Genomic DNA, 18,885 nt, shown 5'->3' on the forward strand with positions numbered 1-18,885 from the left:
TCTTCGCGGTTGTGAAAGAGGAATTTGTTGGAATAGATTTGATTCAACTGCTGCAGAAGTTGTGCTGTGTTTACTGTTGCTAAGTGAAGCTTCATAATTGAGGCACAGGGTTTACCGATGACCTTTAGTTGACTCATAAATTGTCAGCTGGACCCTTCACCCTGGCCCCAGTCCGCCCTAGATCTCACAGGGAATGCACCATTTAAACCATTAGAGTGTAATCTGAGAATAAGGGGCCGGCTGTACGGGTGGGTGGGTGTCGCTGGGGTTGGGAGGCGGTCAGTGATTTTTTATCTGTCTTCTATTTCAGTTCAGAAAGCCAAGGTCACCGTCACTTGAAGGGTTCCAGTGAAGACACTTTGCATTCTGGGTAAAGAGGAGAGGAGATGGGAGTGGTGAAGGGGGGGCGAGGGGGATTTGGGGTTGAGAGACGTCAGGCAGCAAAGGAGACAGAAATAGAGAAGTAGGAGGTTGGCTGAGAGATGTGTGGAGGAGTTTGGGGATATGGAGGCTACTTGAGGTCTAACCTGCCCGAGGCAAAGAAAGAGATGGAACGGAGCCAAGATGGTAGAGGGAAGAAGAGGTGTGTGTGCAAGGGTTTGTAATTTAATCTCTGGTCACTGAATTGAAAGTGGGAGCACTTGCAGCCAGGCCTGAGTGAGCACGGGAATAAAATCCAGAGTCAATTAAAACTGCTGTTAAAAATGTGTACATTTGCATCTAGTTTGGGGCACATCACATCCGTGCTCCTTCCCAACATGTTTTTTTGTCTTTAGTAACATCGCTTGAGCTGGGGATATGTGAATATGTATGAGTTGAGTATTTTGAGTGTGCTAGCTTCCTATCAAATTAGCTCATTCCTCTTTTTTTTTCCTGAGAAAGGGAGCGAGGAGCTAAAAGAATAGATGGAGTAAAGGCTGCAGGCTAGAGTGAGTATGAAGGGGGAAAGGATATGACACAAGTTTGGCGTGAATAGTAAAAAGGAATAAGAGTTGGCGCTGAAAGCTGTGTGCAATTCTCAAAGCATCTTACAATGTATTTTAGCTTGTTAAAATAATCCTGAAGTTGAGTTTTGCATCGAAAAAAGAGTTTTATAGGCAGGAGTATAATTTGTTTATGGACAGCCAAAGTACACTATTAGAATAGAGTTAAATTAGATAAATAGATACATCTGTTGGTTTAAGAGACATAAGAGACCAATTAATAGAGTGGAGCTCTGGAGTCTATTCAGCCTGTGCGTGTGAGGGATTTAGTCCATGTATTTGTTTGATTCTGTTTACTTTATTGATTTAAAGACGCTACAGTGCAGCCAATCTGGATTTTTAAGCTGCCAATAGATTTCTTTATGTAAATCTTTCCACACTCATGCTCACATGCACACACAACCAAAACTTCCTCCTCCCCTCGCATCTCTTTACAGATGCGTCCCCAGCAGCAGTGATGCAGGTTCTGTATCTGAACACGATGTGCCGTCCCAGTTTCCTTGCCTGTAGCCTCTCCTCAACCATAGCCAGCACCTCACCTCTCATTTATCAATCGGCATTAGGCTGTGGTGGGTAGGCAGACAGGTCAATCCACCTCCGGATGGGCCCATATTAGAGACAGCTGCTACATCCATCTGAGCCCAAACTACACCTCCCTCTCTCTTCACTCGCTGAGTTTAAGAATCCTCAACGGGATCTGAAACCCTTTCTGAACATTTCAGAATACTGAAGAAGTTTGGTGTAGAGCTGCATGTAGGGATAAATAAATATATAAGCCTCTGATGCATTATTCCTTTTCAAATCAATCACATTTTCCCCTCACTATCATCAGCCCGTCTCTGCAGCCACCTCCTCTCTCTCTCTCTCTCTCTCTTTCTCTCTCTGTTTTCCCTGAGCCCATAAAAGTTGGAGCACTTTAATAAGAAGATGAAAAGGGGCAGAGGAAGTGTGTGATGTGATGGAGATGAGAGCGATGATGAAATGGAGATAGATTGGATGGGAGCCACAGGTGACAGGTCTCATCCTCTCCTCCCTCTCATCCAAAATCTTTCTGTTTTTTTTTTTCAAAATTCTCTTTTGTAATTCCCACATCTCCACTCTGTCTCTCATTCTAGCCATTTTTCCTCCTCGCTGTCTATTTTTCCTTCTCGTTCTCCCCGCCCGCCGCTCTTTCTCTTTCTCTCTCTCTCTCTCTCTTCCTCTCTTCATATATAGGACGTGCATGGTGTGTAGCAGTGCTTGGATAATTAGCAGTACTTTATTAATTATGAATGAGAACGGGTTCTGTGGGAGCCAGCGAGTGGGCCTCTTGCAGAGACTCATCAATTAAACAACAGAGTTTCCCAACCTTTTGATTAAAGATAAAGAGGAAATAGGATGATCAATAGAGACCTGTTAGAGACTGGCAGAGCAGATGAACAAAATGCAAGGAAGGAAAGACAGAAAAAGATAGACAGACAGAAAAGCAGATCAGGGAAGGAAGTAGACACACACATACAGCCCCACTGACGCACAACAACTCCCCTGCTTTGAGGTTCCTGTGACAACAGTGAAAAAGTGACTGGATGGGTCGAAATGTGGGATGTGTGCATGTGTTGGCGCTTGAACATTTCACGTGACATCAGCGGCACGGTGGGAAAGCCTCACGATCAGTCTGCATCAATCGTTTCTCTGCCCACACAGACCAATGCTTGGACCGATGCCAAGGTGCCAGCGCGCCAGAGTGCCAAACCCTGCTGTTCTGCCTCCCTTCTCCCTCCCCGCCCTCGCTTGCTCTCCTCTGCCTTCTCTCTTTTGTTCTCTCTCCTTCCTCCCCACGCTTCCCTCCTCTTTTCCATCTGTTAGACTCCTCATTTTTTTCTCACCTCCCACCTCCTGCCACTGTCTCCCCATGTTGGCAGGGTCTAGTTTTTATATTCAGGGGGCCAAAAGTCTTTTAAGTATTTTTTTACTAATTCATACAAGAGCGATGCTGCAAGTGAAAAGGGTCAGATTTGACAGCACAGCAGGAATGGCTTTTGAGCTTGAATCCCATCGTTTCAGATGATGTCGCACAATTGCCAGCAGGCTCAGCCACCAGGACACCCCCATACAACCAAGGGATTACACACACACACACACGCCCGCGCACACACACACCTACTGTCTCTGTCTCTGAACATATGGGCCTCTCGTTTGGCCTCCCACATGTTCCCCATCTCAGCAGCCTTGAAGTTTGGGCCAAGTGTGCAGCAAAAGGCCTTCTGATGGACTGCCTGCGCTGGTACTGTTAATTGACGCCATGTCTGATTACACTTTTACACGATGCACAGGAGGCGTTGTTGCTAGGCTCCTGTCCAATAAGTGGCTATAAAAGTGGACGGCCGATGCTGTCATGCTCATCTCACACACACACACACACACACACACACACACACACACACACACACACACACACACACACACACACACAGAGAGAGATTAAAAACTCATCCAGTCTCTCCATCCAGGTGAAGCATGAAAGGAAATTAGCTTCACTCATATTTCCAGTTCAATTAGTTGTACTGGCTTTTGAAATTGACTTTCAAGTGTACATCATCTGTGGCTGGTTGTAAATGAGTTAGACTAATCGATGGACTTTTGCTCCCAAACTACTCCAATGTGAGTTAGACAGTCTCAAAAAACTGAGATTTATAAAGATTTATAAATCGTTTTAAGCCCATAAAGTCATCCACCCCATACATCTAGGCTATTTCAGATCTAAAAGCTTTGTTCTGTAATAACTCAACTGACAGCAGACAAAAAAGTGTTGTGGAGCAAGAAATGAGAATGAAAAGACTCAAGTAAGCTCTTGAAATATTGCTTAGAGCCACTGGAACCTTGGCTTGAAATAGTAACAATGCATATACAATATCAAAGTTGAGTGTCTCATTAAGCATCCACGGCAATTTGAGTGAAAACGTCCATAACTATTAGAAAACCTAGTATAAAAACAGCTCATTTGGCTGTTCAAGCCATTTCTCAGGATTGCGGGGTGTGATCAGCTTACGCTTGATTGACAGCTCCCTTTCAGCTCAAGTACCATTTTATTTTCCATTCAATCACTAAAACGTTTTGCTGCCAAGGAATAAACTACCAAATCTATCAAATGGACCCTACTTGGCTAGAAAGCTTGACTAATCGACTAACTAGCAAACTAGGGTAGACCACCCAAATCTGTGTTTTTATTTAACTATACCTCCTGGAGTATGGCGCTAATGGTTTTAGCATTTTCTATTGACTTACATGAAACAGTGAGCATAGCTTAAACATTTTGCTATAAACTACCAAATCTATCAAATTCACTTACATGAAACAATTAGCATTAGCTTGTCTATTCAAAACGTTTGAGCTTAACTACCCCAGTGGTCTGCTAGTTATCTTGATTAATCGGCTGACTAGCAGACTAGGGTAGAACACATATCTGTGTTTTTATTGAATTATACCTCCCGGTTTTAGCTTCTTCCATTGACTTACATGAAACGGTTAGCATTAGCTTTGCTATGCTACACTTTTGAGCTACTTATCAACTCCATGTTTAATACAGATTTGGGTGGTGTATCCCAGTCTGCTATTTAGTTTAACACAGTAGCTTTCAAACGATGTCAGGCTAATTTGAATTCTCAATCTAGCTAAAAGCAAAGAAAAGTGCAGTGCATTGTTTTCCCATGGGGGACACGATTGGAAGTGCTGTGAAGTCAGTTTGGCAAGATAGCCACATCAATTATCTTTGTCCTAAATATGATTGGGCAGACATTTATTATGTAATTAATGTCCTTGCTTAGCCATGCCTAACTGCAACCCAGTAAAAAGGCAAGGGAGAGAGACTCTTTAGACAATAGCTATGTCAAAGGTTCTCATATTTTTTAGGTGTTTACTACATGCACATTAGATCCCAAATTACATAATTAAGAGAAAATCATGAATTTGCCTTTCCAAGGGCTTTAAGATGTTTTTCTGCAATTGAAGCACTCATCACTGTATTTTCCCTCTAGATTGTCCTTGTAACTGAAATAATATTTCTGCCAGAACAAAGAAAAACACCTTGAGGTGGCTCTTTGTAGGCCATGTTTTTAGTTGTTTTTTGACAGTCGAATCTATATTTTTACCACACTTAGGCTCAGTTTGCTATATTCTCACATGTGCTTTCCCTGTCCCATATGAACCTTTCTCATTGAGCAGGCAAGATGCACACATGACTTGCTTTTCATCCACCCATCATAGTGTCACTTCTATTTTATAGCTTTGATACGGATGAAATCAAAGCTGGAAAAGCTGGAAATGAAAATCTTTATCTGCCTCCCTACACACTCAACCTGTCTCCTCATCTTGTCTCTTTTTGCTATCTTTGAGCACCATAAACAGCATCTGGTGCTTTTGGACTAACCAGATCCCCTCGCACTTACAGGAAGACCAGCTACTAGAAAATGCATCCCAACATCTGGTCAGCTCAAAACTTTGAGCAATAACTGCATTTCAAAACCACTGGAAGATAAAACCAAATACACTTTGGTGTCATACAAAGACATATTTTGTGCATTTTGAGTGCATCCTCTGCCCTCGCTGTCTTTCCCCCAAGGCAGCAGCTCTGCTCTCTTGGCTTTCTCTTGTGTAGCAACTTGCCAGGTTACATACCATTGCCCTCATTACTAGGGCTGTCGCAATAACTGCAATATTGCAATACTACGCTATAGACAAGCCAACCACAGTAGATGGCAAGCACTGCAACAACCTGCGCTATGTTCATGTTTGGCGGCTCCCCCAGTCCAGTCCCACGGCTCCCCCGGTCTGGTGGCTCCAGAGGATCCCGACCACCGCGTGCGCAGAGCAGGCTGCCATTTAACCTGCGAGGTGAAGTAGTTTTCCACCAATCATACAATCTAAAGGTCTGTCCAGCCAGACTCCATTCATAAATCCCAGGTTTAAGGGGGCTCAGTTGTAGGCCAACGTTGTTTCCTGCCAAAACACGATTTAAAGTGTGTTCGTCAAGCACTGCTGCTCCGTTCAGGTGACACATAATCAGACTAACATACCTTAATTTTCACAACAACAACAACAACCAAAAAAATGGCGCTAATACTGTATATGACCGCAAACCGCGCTGTTGAGCCACCCTAAATCACCGCAGGGGAAATTTCTTCACCAAGACAGCCCTACTCATTACTCAAACCCCCCTTCAAAGCGGCTCACTCATCATGGCTTGAGGATAAAGGAGGCAGCCTCCCTGGCCTCTTTGGGGAGCTGAAGCTTAACTGGAAGAGTCAACCAGCCACGGCGGCAAAGATCAACTTCAGTCAGAACCTAACTTCCTGGTTTACTTGTGATTGGTTATGGATTTTGGCCCTTAGTGCTTTGCTGTCTTCACAGGCGCACAACCTCGGCTCCCACCACTAAACTTGGCTCCTTTTTTTAGACAGCAAAAAGTAGGAATCTAAAAATCAAAGTGCTCTGACTCTTGTCTTTTTGTGCCTTGAGAGAAAAGCTGTGTTTGTTTTCACATCCTCTCAGATAAGCTTTAATGTATAATGAGAGCGCTCAACTTTTTTTGTGTGGGAAGTTTGCTATCATTAGCAGCCACAATACTTTATGGGTGGATGCACTCACAGGGAAACATGGCCTAAGGCCAGTGTAGGAGGGGTTACTTTTAAAACATCTTCCACTACAGATTACTGAATACATGCCCTAAAATGTAATTTGTTACATTTTCCATTAGATTTTTGGACTTTTGATTACTTTTGGAATACTTCAAAATCGTCTTGCTGATTCACCGATTCCCTCGATCAGTGTATGGAAGTCGGCATCCTCTACTAATGAGAAGGGTTGCACATTTCCAATTACAAAGTCAAAAATCAGCATTCACTTTGCTCTGGGTGGTGGTGGCTGCTGTGCTGAGCTTTGCTTGTTTCAGAGGAAGTCCAAAAGGTGTACTGGTTGTGGCGTTGCATTCATCACTGTCACAGTCCTTTTGGTTGATGTCCTCTGCATGGCACTAGGATGCTTTCTCTGAATGAATGAATGAGTGAATGAATGAATGAATAAAAACACAGTGACAAATTGAATTATAATCAGTTTATTAGGTACATTTTACTCACTGATTGAGAAATTAATTTTGAAATATATAGAGAATAATACAATACTGTTACATAATTATACAGCCCAGTGCCAATGAACACAAGAACCAACATAGTGGTGTCAGTATGTTTATGGACTAAATAGTAGACTGGCATGTTACAAATCACACAACAGGAGAGGTCCACCACCTGTGGATTCTTGCCAATGTGTTTTCGTTCATCATTCTAGATTAATTTGTCTTGTCACTTGGTGTAAAAGCAAAGCTCCTTTAAGGAATACGGCAAGGCATAATGTGTGTGCATAGCGAGTGACAGAGAGCGAGTGGCAAAAAGTGATGGTGAATATGAGTGGAGCAGAGGAAAAGGCTAGCGGTGAAGTTGTCAATCTGACAGTAAATGTACAGTGTAGGTTGCAGTTTGTCAGTGAATAGAGGCTGCAGCTTCTGAAGACCAAGTAAAGTCCTGTGTTGTTTCCCAACTGTTGCAAAAATGAAGGGGGTTAGTCTAGAAGCAAGAATCAACTTTGGCCCCGGAGGAAAACATGCCATTGTTGTGTGGTGTGTGGTGGTGTTTTAAAAAATTTGTTTATGGGAAACGCATGCCTCAATTTTATAGTAAATAAAACAAAAAGTAATCCCTTCAAGCTATCTATTTGTAAAGACAGCGGCCTGTGGCAAGAAAGTTGAACCAGAATCAAGAAGAATCACAGCTGATGATCAGACTGATCAGAGTTGTACAACCCTGCCATGAGGGAGGACAAAGATGTTACTAGGAAGACATTTCTCTTTGCTTAATAACAGTAAAAGTAAAGTTAGGTTTTGTGGACGGCTTCCTGAAAAAGACAAGAAAAAGAGGGAAACAGAGAGAGAGAGAGAACAGTGGTGGTTGAGCAAGTTAGAGAGTCAATGAAGAGAGTGAGCAGTGGTAGCGAGAAAGCCGGTGAAAAATTAAACTTTACTTTCTGATTGTTTCACAGTGGTTACAAATAAAAATGCCCACACCACCACACACCTCCAAGAGTGGCCCTTAACTTTCAGATGTATGTAAACTGCTATTAACCTGCAGAATCGGCCCTCCTGTATTGAACCATGCCTTTGCTTGATGGTTGTTTAGTTTCCCCAATATACAAGTCTGTGAATTCCTCACTACAGTGGACTGCATACACTAGATTGCTTTTCTTCTGTTTGGTTATGCAATCTTTCAGGTGGACCAGTTTCTGTCTTAGTGTGTTACTGAGTTTGAAAAACACAGGGATGCAGTTTTTGTTGAAAATCCTCCTGAGCTTTTCAGATACTCCAGACAGGTAAGGAATTACAGTGTTGTTGCGTTTATTCTTCCTGGATCTTGTGTCAGTTTCTGCAAAGGTCCAGTTAGGGTATCCACAAGCTTTAAGTACATACTTCAGGTGTTTGTGCTCTTTCTCTTGGGCCTGAGCACTTGTTGGTACATTATCAGCTCGGTGGTGTAGTGTTCTGATAACTCCTAGCTTATACTCCAGTGGATGGTGAGAGTCAAAGAGAAAGTATTGGTCTGTGTGTGGGGGTTTCCTGTATACTCCAGTGTGGAGGCTCCTGTCCTCTTCAATGCACAATCCAAAAAGGCCAAACTGTTGTTCCTGACATTCTTTCGTGTGAACTTGATGTTACTGTCCACTGAGTTAATGTGCTATGTGAAGGCGTCCACATGTCTAAACCAGTGGCTCAGTACTGTTCCTCTGAAGGAGTTTGGGGCTCTGCTTTCTACTTCTTCCATGTAGACATTGGCCACAATGGGGGATACTGGTGAGCCCATGGCACAACCATGCTTTTGTCTGTAAAACCCCTCCTTGTACTGGAAATAGGTGGTGTCCAATCAGAAGTCCAGCAGTTCACAAATGTGGTCTGAGCTGAGATTGAGTCTATTGTTCCGGTTTTTGTCATGTAGCAGTCGATTCCTTAGTAAAGGAATAGGAATAATAGTTGGGATGCATGTAAATGAGCTCTGTTAGCTCTGATAGCTAAGAGAGCTCATTACATGTAAACAATGAGCTCAATTAGCTCTGATTGCTTTTTTCTCACCTTCAGTAACTATTATTTAAAATGATGTAAAAACCTGAGAACAAAATTCCACAAAGCATAAAATAGAGATATAATAAAATAGAGAAAGAGAAATGGTGGCTGTCTGTCGCTAGCTTTGTCCTAAATTATTAGCGTGCGGAAGGTTTGGTAGTTACAGTAGTTCATTAAGTATTTCTGTGAGTAGTCCATCTAGCACAGCATATTTCGCAAAGATGAGCAGATGAATTTTGCTGTTCTGCTTTCTGGCGGGAATGGACCTTCATCTCTGAATGAAAGGTGGTAAATCATGCATGCATATTCAAACAGAGACACACACACATGTTGATTCCCATATTCACTGAGACTCTGCCAGAGTCAATGTCTTGTTGCCATAGCGCCCATTGGCATTGAGGGACACAGCAAGGCTTGACTGTAGAAGCAGGGAGAGTGAGAGCAAGACATATAGAGGAGGAAATACGCATGAAAGAAAAGAGTTAGGGAACAGAGAGGAGTGGATGTTGAGGTTAATGAACAACTATAATGCTGGATGTTTGGTTATTTAAATTTCTGTTGCTGCTTCCTTCATCACTTTGTTCCTTTTTGCCGTCCCTCTTTTTATCTCTCTGACAGATTTCCCACAGCATGACTCATTCTGATTAGCACTGGGCAGCCATTTCAAAGCTCTCTCAGGCTATGACATATAGCCTGAAACAGAATCCTCCTCTCCTCTCCTTTCCTCTCCTCTCATCCACTGTGGTCAAAAGTGTGCGATAGAAGAAGACAAGAAGAAAAGAAAGAGAAATGAACCAGTCATTACAGCCTCAGACTCATAAAACCAGCAGTCTAATTCAGGAGCACACCAATTGATGAACTGTGTCTGTCCTTTTGCAACAGCCTTTAAATTCCATTTAATGCCACTGTAACGGCCGACACGTCCTCATAATTAAATGACCACATACTGTAGGTCGATTGTACCATGCACTCCAGAACGACCCATAGGAGCGTTTGTAACTATAGGTTGTTTTCGGCGACTGAATTTACGACCTAAACTGTCATATCTCTTGAGAGGACAGGCTGGTAACGGCTTATCATTTGTGTCTCTATGTGTTTATGTGAGTTTGTGTCCGTATGCAATTTTAAACAAGAGCAGTGTCTGATAAGGGATGTGGGAAAAAAGAGTTTTGGGAGTGTTATTCAGCCAACACTTGGGATGATAAAAAATGGAGGCTCGGGTTGTGATGGCTGTCCTTATCTTGTCATGAGCCAAACTGTTTCAGTGAGAGAGCATGGCATTACCACACTGCTGGCGAAGCTACCTTTCCACTATCTTTCCATTTGTCTCCAGCCGTTCCAATCCAACCCTCTATTTTCTTTTTTATCTCTCTGTGTCATCTCGCTCTGGCACTAAAATTCATTTATGCGCTCTTCCATTCCCTTACCTCTCTCTCCTCTCTTTGTCTTTGTTCGCTCTCTCCATTTCCTTCTTTTTACCTTTCTCCCCCATCCCCGCCTCTAAATGGATATCAATTCTTTTTTCCCCCTTTCAATAAGGGCATGACAGCTGTCCTTCAGCTGTACATGGTGTTTCCACGGTCATGCTGACTGCAGATGGAGAATGTTTGGCTGAGTAGGAATTGAGTCTTGTGTAAACAGAGCTACTGTATGTCTTCATCACAGCTTCATCAGTACTGATTATAGTGCAGACTTGTAATGCTTGGAATCAGGGTGTAATATCAATGTAGCTGTAGCCTTACATTTTTTAATATTACACTTTTAAAGGAAAAAAATTGGTCTAGATCATATTTTTTTGTAGTTTTGGCCTCATTCCTATTGGTAATAATAAGTGGGCTACTCACCAAGTTGAGATCTGGGAATGCAGCAATATTGCATAAAATAGGTCAAAAATAAGCATACACATAGGTTCTAAAAAATCCCCAGATTAGTCAAACTTTTTTGGAGGAGAAGATGACGGCAAATGGTAGAATCATCAGAAAAACTATTGCATTAATTTTTTTTTTTTTTTTTTTTTTTTACCACTTTGGTGCAATGCTACAAGCTGTAAACACAACACTGACATATTACCACCTTATAAAGTTGTTATAGCAAGCACTTTTCCACAGATATGAAGTAATAATAACATCCATTTGGAGTCATGTCTCTGGTCTCTGTCTCTCTTTGTCAATGTATGTACAATATTCACTCTCCTTTTAGCTCTATTTTGTTCTCCACCAACTCTTGAGGGAAATATCTGGTTCTTTAGCTGCTAAATGTTTCATTATGTTCTCCTGCTAGTTGCTAGTTGCTAGTTGCTAATTTTGTCTCTGGGCTGTTTCTTGCTGGTTAGGTAGTGCACAGTGGGTTGATCAGAGGTGTTTCACATAATAAACAGCTGCCTGCTGCACCTGGATACAACACACATGAGAGTAGTGAGAGTGGGCCAAAACAGTAAAGTTGCAGCTGTAAAACCAAAACAATGAGCTGAAAGATGCTAAAAAGTGCTGCAGAGTCAAGTGATAATTCTTGCCACTATGAGCAACACCTTTTAACACTGCATACAGCGATTTCATCCATTATAAATGTAAGATTATTCCTTTGAGAAGCTTTAAATAATGTGATTCAGATAATCCGGCTAGACTGTCGGCTTATTTACAACCTTTCTGATGGTCTCATCTTTCCTGCCCCCAAGGGAGGAAGTTAGTTTCGTTGCTCCTCACTCCCTACTGTGCTGAGCTTGATGTTTCCTTGCAGGGAGCAACAAGGTTAGAACTTAGACTAATGCTGTACAAATTCTATATTTACTCAATAATCTGTTCCACATGGGTTGGCCGACCCAAGTTCTCAAAAACCAGAATTATTATGACTGGCACACGCATTGAATATTGCATTGTGTTTGTGTCGGAATGTTATATTGTAAGTTATATTCAGACATTGTATTGAACTAATGTCAAGAAATGGGAGTCAGATCCATAGTTCCAGAGGCGAGATATGTGTTTATCAAACTGTTGTACCAGTGCTAGAATTAAATAATAACACCTTTCATGCTCTGAGGTTGGACTTCTTTGTTGATGGGAAATCCAGGCCTGACATGGGTGAGACAATGTTCAATAGCGCTTTTTCTCACATGGCTACAAAAAACAGGGAGCATGGGAGAGAGAGAGAGAGAGAAAGAGAGAGAGAAAGAGAGAGAGAGAGAGAGAGAGAGAGCTCTGGCCCAACTAAGTGGCCTCAGGGCATCTGTACAGCAGTGAAACCCCAGAGATCGGTCAATAAACAGGCAGGTTGTTGTTGGAGGATCAATCCAAGCCTGGAGCATTGCTTCACTTTTAATTGCCATGTGCACTGACAGTACAGCACATGGTCTCTACTTTCATTTGTGCCAAAATCCTTTTGGTACTTCTCACTGTCTTTTTTTATTATCAATTTTTAATTTTAAAAAAATCCATCCTGAACAGGTTCTACTTTGTAATTTGTGTTTTGGTGAGGTTTTTTTTTCATACTTTGGCTGATGAATAGCCCCGGGTAGAAAATATGGCAAAATATCTCAGTATGTACAGCACAGTGAAATATTTCATAACAGTTTGACAACAGATAAATTGTAAACCAATAATATAAATGTTAAATGTAACCCTGTGGAGCTCATTGCATATGTTCAGGCGGCACAGATCAGTTGATCATCAGCTGCTTCTACCTGCTGTTCACTGTATTTCAAGCTGTAAATTATTGTAAGTATATATTCATGGATCATATGTTAACAATATTATAATGTATCAGGGATTTTCACAATTATTTTTCAATCATGCAGTGTGTTGTCATGTGTGCATTCATAGGGTGGTTTTGTCTTAAAGCTGTTGGAATTGAGCCATTAAAAACCACATTCAACTGTATTTTTCCTCAAAAATAAACCATGACAAATCAGAGACTGAATTGGTGTCAGTCACAATCAAACAGCAAGGACTTGAGTTTCTACACTAGTCTCACATACAGGAAGACATTGAGAAAAGAGAGAGCAATACCAACTTCTCCAGAGACAGTAGCCACACTAGTCCAGAAAGCAGTGCAGCCTGAGGCCACGTTGTGTTTTAGAGGGGCATGTTACTGCACTACAGCTTCCAGTGTGTCCACCTACACACACAGAATGCATTATATTTACATTCTCTTAGGGCTGTACAGATTCACTCTTGAAAACGCAGGAAACTTCAGCGGAAGTAGACCAAGCTGGTTTTAAGTAAAGTGGGTTCATGCAAATTGCTTCATCACAAAACAGCTCCTGGAACTGAGTGAACATCACAGATTGAGGACATACAACTCTGCAAGTGTATCCAAAGGAGGAATTTTCTTTTTATGCAGATTGGACAACAATTCTCTAAAGCGTTACCCTCTTATCTTTTCGGGGTAAACTAAAGTTCCAGAGTATTTGTTAGGATATTACAGTGGGATAAGAATGTTGGAGGAAAAATGCTGGTGAAACTCATCCATAGCAATTTTTCCTCAACGCCTTGTTGTTTGTCCTCTTCTCAATGTTTCTAAATGGCAGCCTCTGTCAACAGCCACAGCGGGGGGTTAGTCTCCTGTCTGTTTGGCTCCTCAGCCTTACCCTGTTGCTCAAAAACTCAGAAAGAAAGACCAATCAATGTACGAGCCACTTACACTGTTATTCAGAGAACAAAATCATGTCTGTAGCTACCAATCTGCTGGAGTGGAAGGACCACAAAGGATCTGTGTACCAGACCAGTCCTTTAATGGGGCGATGAGAGCAGGCTGATGGAGCTGTGTGTGTCGGATTCTTGTTTTTGTTATGTGGGATTTAAAGGCCCAGATGAGCTGCTTCATTCCTCTTCACTGACTTCATGACAGGTAACACAGAGAGAATAGCCCCACCGCACTGCCTTTCAACCTCCCATATCCTTGAGCATGCACTGTACTCCAGCCTTCGCAATGAATACTACGAATGTCCTGCATACCTTACAGGAGCTGCTCCTCCGTAAATGCTTTTCTTGTGTTAGGTTCGTGTCGTTTAAGTGAGAGCCCACCAATGTATTTCCCTGCTTTCATTGTTTCCTCTTTGTTTTTATTGAATTAACTTGACAGCCAGAGCGGGGGCCATTGACTTCCAAGGGAAATGGCTTTTATTGATTTGATACGCTCCACAAGATGCCAGGTACTAAATGACATTTAGTTGAACAAGCCGGCGATTGTAGACCAACGAGGAGGCTTCAGTTCGTGCACGTTTTATGCAAATGGGAATGGATGTTACTGGGTGACCGAGCAGAGAAACCCCATTGAGATGTTATCTCTGAAGTGTGTCATGTGAATACATTTATTTTTAAGTGCGACACAACGGGTGGAGGCCCAGCCCCGGGAGCCTTATGGGGTAAAATCAAGAAAAGAAGCTGTCAACCATAACACTTCCTCTTTGACAGTCTGTCAGGGTCATTCAGGTCAAAGAAGCAACATCTCTTTTAATTTGTGTGTCGGCCTTGCACCATTGTTTAATAAAGCTAAAGGGCCTCTTTTGTGCCTGCACTCCACACATGCGGAGCTATTGAATGGACACGCTCCTCTCTCTAAATTGACTGTACTCGCCACACTCTTCTTCTTCATGTCCTTCTTCGCTTCTAATTTCCCCTTTTCTGTCCCCCTTTCATTCTACTCCCTCATCATCTGTCTCGCCATTGTTATCGCTGTCTGCACTGAGATGACCACTTCCCTTCACTCCCCCACCTCATGACTTATCACTGGGCGCTTGGGCAGAAATCTCCTTAGTCTCTGTAAACACATAACTGCTCTATCTCACTCTGCACATCCTCCCATCTTCCCATCCTCCCATCCTTCCTCTCTCTGCCCTTCAGCTTTCAGAGCTAGTTCTTTAAAACCCGTCCTGTGAAACTCATCCAGCATCCCACAGCCACCCACCCTGATCCAGTCCCCATAACCAAATCTACTTTAACTCAGACACAAACAGATCCCAAAGCCTCAGAGACGAGGGATGGGAGTGGTGGGTTGACAGGAGGAGGGGAAAGAAGAGGGCAATAAAATGTCAGGCAGGCGGGTAAAAAAGTGAGATATCTTCACTGAGCCCTTCTAAATAAACCATCCAGTCTTTAGTGCCTTAAATCCCATCAGTCTAACTCAGGGGGGAGATGCATTAGAATGTAGGAGAAAAAGAAAGACATGATTTGCTGTGATGGGATGAGAGCTTGAGCAAGAACAGGAGGAGAAGGAGAGAAATGTGAGATAAATACAATGAGGTCGAGGCAGCGAAACAGTGTTTGACAAGAGTGGAGACAGATTGGAGAGAATAGATGCAGATAGAGGCAGAGAGAAGAGGACGCAGGGAGTGAGAGCAAGAAAGATAGAGACATATATGGCTGAGCTGGCAGGCTCCTTCGCTGATTAACATGCTTCTCAGACACGGTGAGAGGGATCAAACTTGCACACAGCCAGGCCTGGGAGTTATGCCTGCAATGCAATGATAGTGTGTCTACGTGTGTGTGTATTTCTGTTTGTTTTGAGTTTGGATCTGCTGCTCCGCACACATACAGGTATGGGTCTTTGTTCGCAGCTGCCGTGTGTGCATAGTTGTCAACTGGAGACGTCTTCTGATTGACACCACAGTGTGTGTGTGTGTGTGTGTCTGGTTTTATACCACATGAGATGTGACATTCAAAGAAACAGGGAGAGATAAAGCAGTTACTGTAGTGCGTGAACTCATATTGAAATTGATACACGTGGAATTTATCTGACTAAATTGGATGAGCAGGTGGTTGATTTGTGGCTAGAGAAGATAGAGTGGGAGGGGAAAATATGGTGAAAAGAGAATGGATGGGTTGGTGTGTGTGTGTGTGTGTGTGTGTGTGTGTGCAAGCTTGCATGCACGTGTACAGCTCGGGTGCATGTGTACGTGAGTGTCAGTGGGAAATCAGAGGTTGGGGACTTGCAGGTACGCCTCTCTATCTGTGCCAGTGCCAGACCTGCTCTGTTGGCCTTCCGCTGGGAGAAGATACTGTGCTTCCCTGTCTCCGTCGGGAAAGAGAAAATTGCTTTTAGATACTGTTTATGATGGGGCCATTCACGGCGGAGCGCTTGACAAGATGATTTTCCTATGAAACTTGCCATTATAAATAAAAAATCTGGACACAGCTGAGGGACACATTATGGTATAGCTTGTGGCTTATATACTGCAGCGATTCTGCACAGTGAGTTATTTCGCCTTCAACTTTGTATTGAATGTGCAGACTTTGACAGTAGAAACCAAGCAGTGACTTCATCAGTTAGAGTTTCGTGCAGTCTGCACGGAAGAAAGACAGAGGAACAGAAGGTAAACACTATTAGCATACAGAGACGTCATTGTGAAGCCCGCAATGTATACAGACCTCCCTGTTCCTTCTCCCTCTTTTTGCTCCTCTCCAGACGACTCTTTTCTCCACCAAAACAGAATTGCTTAGATAGACAGTTTCACGCTACCCTTTCACATGCACACATTGTATTCAAAAGTATCTGTGTATTGCAGAATCTGACCTTGTAAATGCTTTGTTCAACTTCTTTGTATTGTGTTTAAGAGAACAGGGTAATTCTTAAACATTACTCCTTGTTGCAATTACAGGTGTGAAAACTGCCAACGATGAAATTTAACAGATATAAGTCACCATGTCCAATCACATGGGGTTAGGACTGTGTGATACCCAACAATACTAATAATGTAATTTAGTACACGCTAAACATGCTACACATTATAGAAGATGAAAGTGTTCCAACTTTCTTTCTTTTTATTGTTTAATTTACCTAATTAGTCAGACATAATCAGCAGGTTTTTTTCTTTTACTGGATGCATTATACATACATTACAGTATGATTGGCGATGTGTTCAATGCCTTCCCTTCGTGATAGAAAGTATGGCAAATAAGCAAATGTCGAGCGGTGCAGTCTGCAGTCTGTTTTCAGTTTTCAGTGCCTTCCACTTTTCCCCAAATGTTCTATTTTTGCCCGCCACACGACCCTGTGCCCCCCTCTGACAGTCACTTGTTGCCATTACAATAAATTTACCTCTCCTCCTGGTTCATAAGCAAAAAGGGCAAATAGTCCCTGGATAGGAACATATTGCCCTATTGAGTTACTCCTGAGTATTTATACAAGATAATACATGTCCTTGGGGGGATTTTAGCCAAATAATCACATCAAGAGGGGTTCTGTCATGCTGCAGAACCTCTTATTGCCATTAGCAAGGTTTCTGTATTATTTATAACCATGCTGGAGATTATCGCCTTGTGTGTTTTCCTTTACTGACTTTATGGAGCCCCCAGCCAGTGATGGATGGAGTTGCTTTTAGCCTCCCGTCAGTCTCAGAGTGTGTTTTCTTTTCATTTTTACTGCAGTGTAGCTGGGTTCCTCCTACATGGATGGTTTGAGTGTGATTTATGGCCTTGGCCCCTGATCCCTGCCCTGTTAATGATGGTTGTAAACTGGTGGTAAGCCAAAGGTTAGGCCTATCTCTGCTGTTGTGATGTGACATGATGTTTCTTCTTGTCTCACGCATCGCTGTTTTGATGACTGAGATCATAGCGAGAGCTGTTTAGAGAGAGAGAGAAAGGTATGTTGAACCTGAAAAGATAAAAGAAACAAGGAGAAGTTACATGGAGGCTAGAAAAATAAAAGGTATTCTCAGTACAGAGAATAAAGATTTATCTCAACACTTTTACTTGAAGAGTCTCTCTCCTGAAACACAGACCTATAATTAACCTACAGACTTGTGCAGACTTTTTCAGAAGTGCTACAAAATCTTTGTTTCACTCTTTCTAGATTGTGACTATAGCCACTCTGTCCCCTGGAGTGTCAGCAGCTGTAATTTTGAGGACTGTGAAGGTTAATGACAGTGACACAACTCTGGGGAGAGCTCCAGTAATACTTAAAGATATCCATTCATCAACAATGAGCTATTAAAGGTATTACATTACTACTCTGTCATCCAGCACTCTTTAGTCAGCCTACCTCTTGCCCGTTAATGAGAGCACATCCACAGTGGATAGAAAGAGTCAGAGATTATCTTATTCCAGCACCAACCTTTAAATCCTCTGAAATTATATACCCATTAGACATGTGGTGCTGTGTAAAGAAGATACAGTAGACATGTTCTCGTGGTCTGATTCTGATAAAAGAAGAGTGTTATAGAAATGTTTTGTCCTGTTGTTCATGCTGCACATATTTCCCACTACATAAATCTATGGTGTTTCTGAGCACATGGGAAAATCAGTGCTCTGTGCAGAAAGGTCACTTTTCATTTTTCATTTACTGTGTACTCCCCCTCTTTTTTCTCTCGACCTTTTCTCTGTCTCTTCTCTCTCTTTAAATATGTGCGATGTTATTGAGGCTTCAGGACTTCATAGTGATGCAAATATCTAGTAAAGAAGAAGAAGTACTTTATTGATCCCTGTGGGGAAATGGATCCTCTGCATTTGACCCATCCTATACAGACACACAAGGAGCAGTGGGCAGCCGCAGTGCAGTGCCCAGGGACAAACTGCATTTCTTTTTCCAGTGCCCTGGTCGGCACTGACATCATACATGTCTTTGATGGTGGGAGGAAACCAGAGCACCCGGTGGAAACCCATGCAAACACAGGGAGAACATGCAAACCACGCAGAAAGGACCAGGGACAGTGCTAACCACTGAGCTGCCATGCTACTCAGACAGTAAATAGACCCCAAGACATTGAAGTCCCAAGCAAAGACTAAAAAAATCATGTGTGCATTTTGATCTGGTGGAGGGAATTCCTACATTGTT

The 18,885-nt window shown here is 42.5% G+C and overlaps 1 protein-coding gene across 2 annotated transcripts in view; it reads left to right on the forward strand.

Annotated features, from left to right (window-relative positions):
* Positions 1-18,885, forward strand: part of sema6bb (sema domain, transmembrane domain (TM), and cytoplasmic domain, (semaphorin) 6Bb) — a 126,731-nt gene that overhangs the window by 32,102 nt on the left and 75,744 nt on the right. The window contains exon 1 of one of the 2 annotated variants that reach the window (XM_042417742.1): positions 15,448-15,522. The exons of the other annotated variant lie outside the window; for it this stretch is intronic. The gene's annotated coding sequence lies outside the window, so the exon portion shown is untranslated. Of the gene's footprint in view, positions 1-15,447; positions 15,523-18,885 lie in introns of those variants that run through there. 2 annotated transcript variants of the gene reach the window in all.

This window comes from Thunnus maccoyii, chromosome 7, assembly GCF_910596095.1.
Source record: "Thunnus maccoyii chromosome 7, fThuMac1.1, whole genome shotgun sequence".
Taxonomy (NCBI): domain Eukaryota; kingdom Metazoa; phylum Chordata; class Actinopteri; order Scombriformes; family Scombridae; genus Thunnus; species Thunnus maccoyii.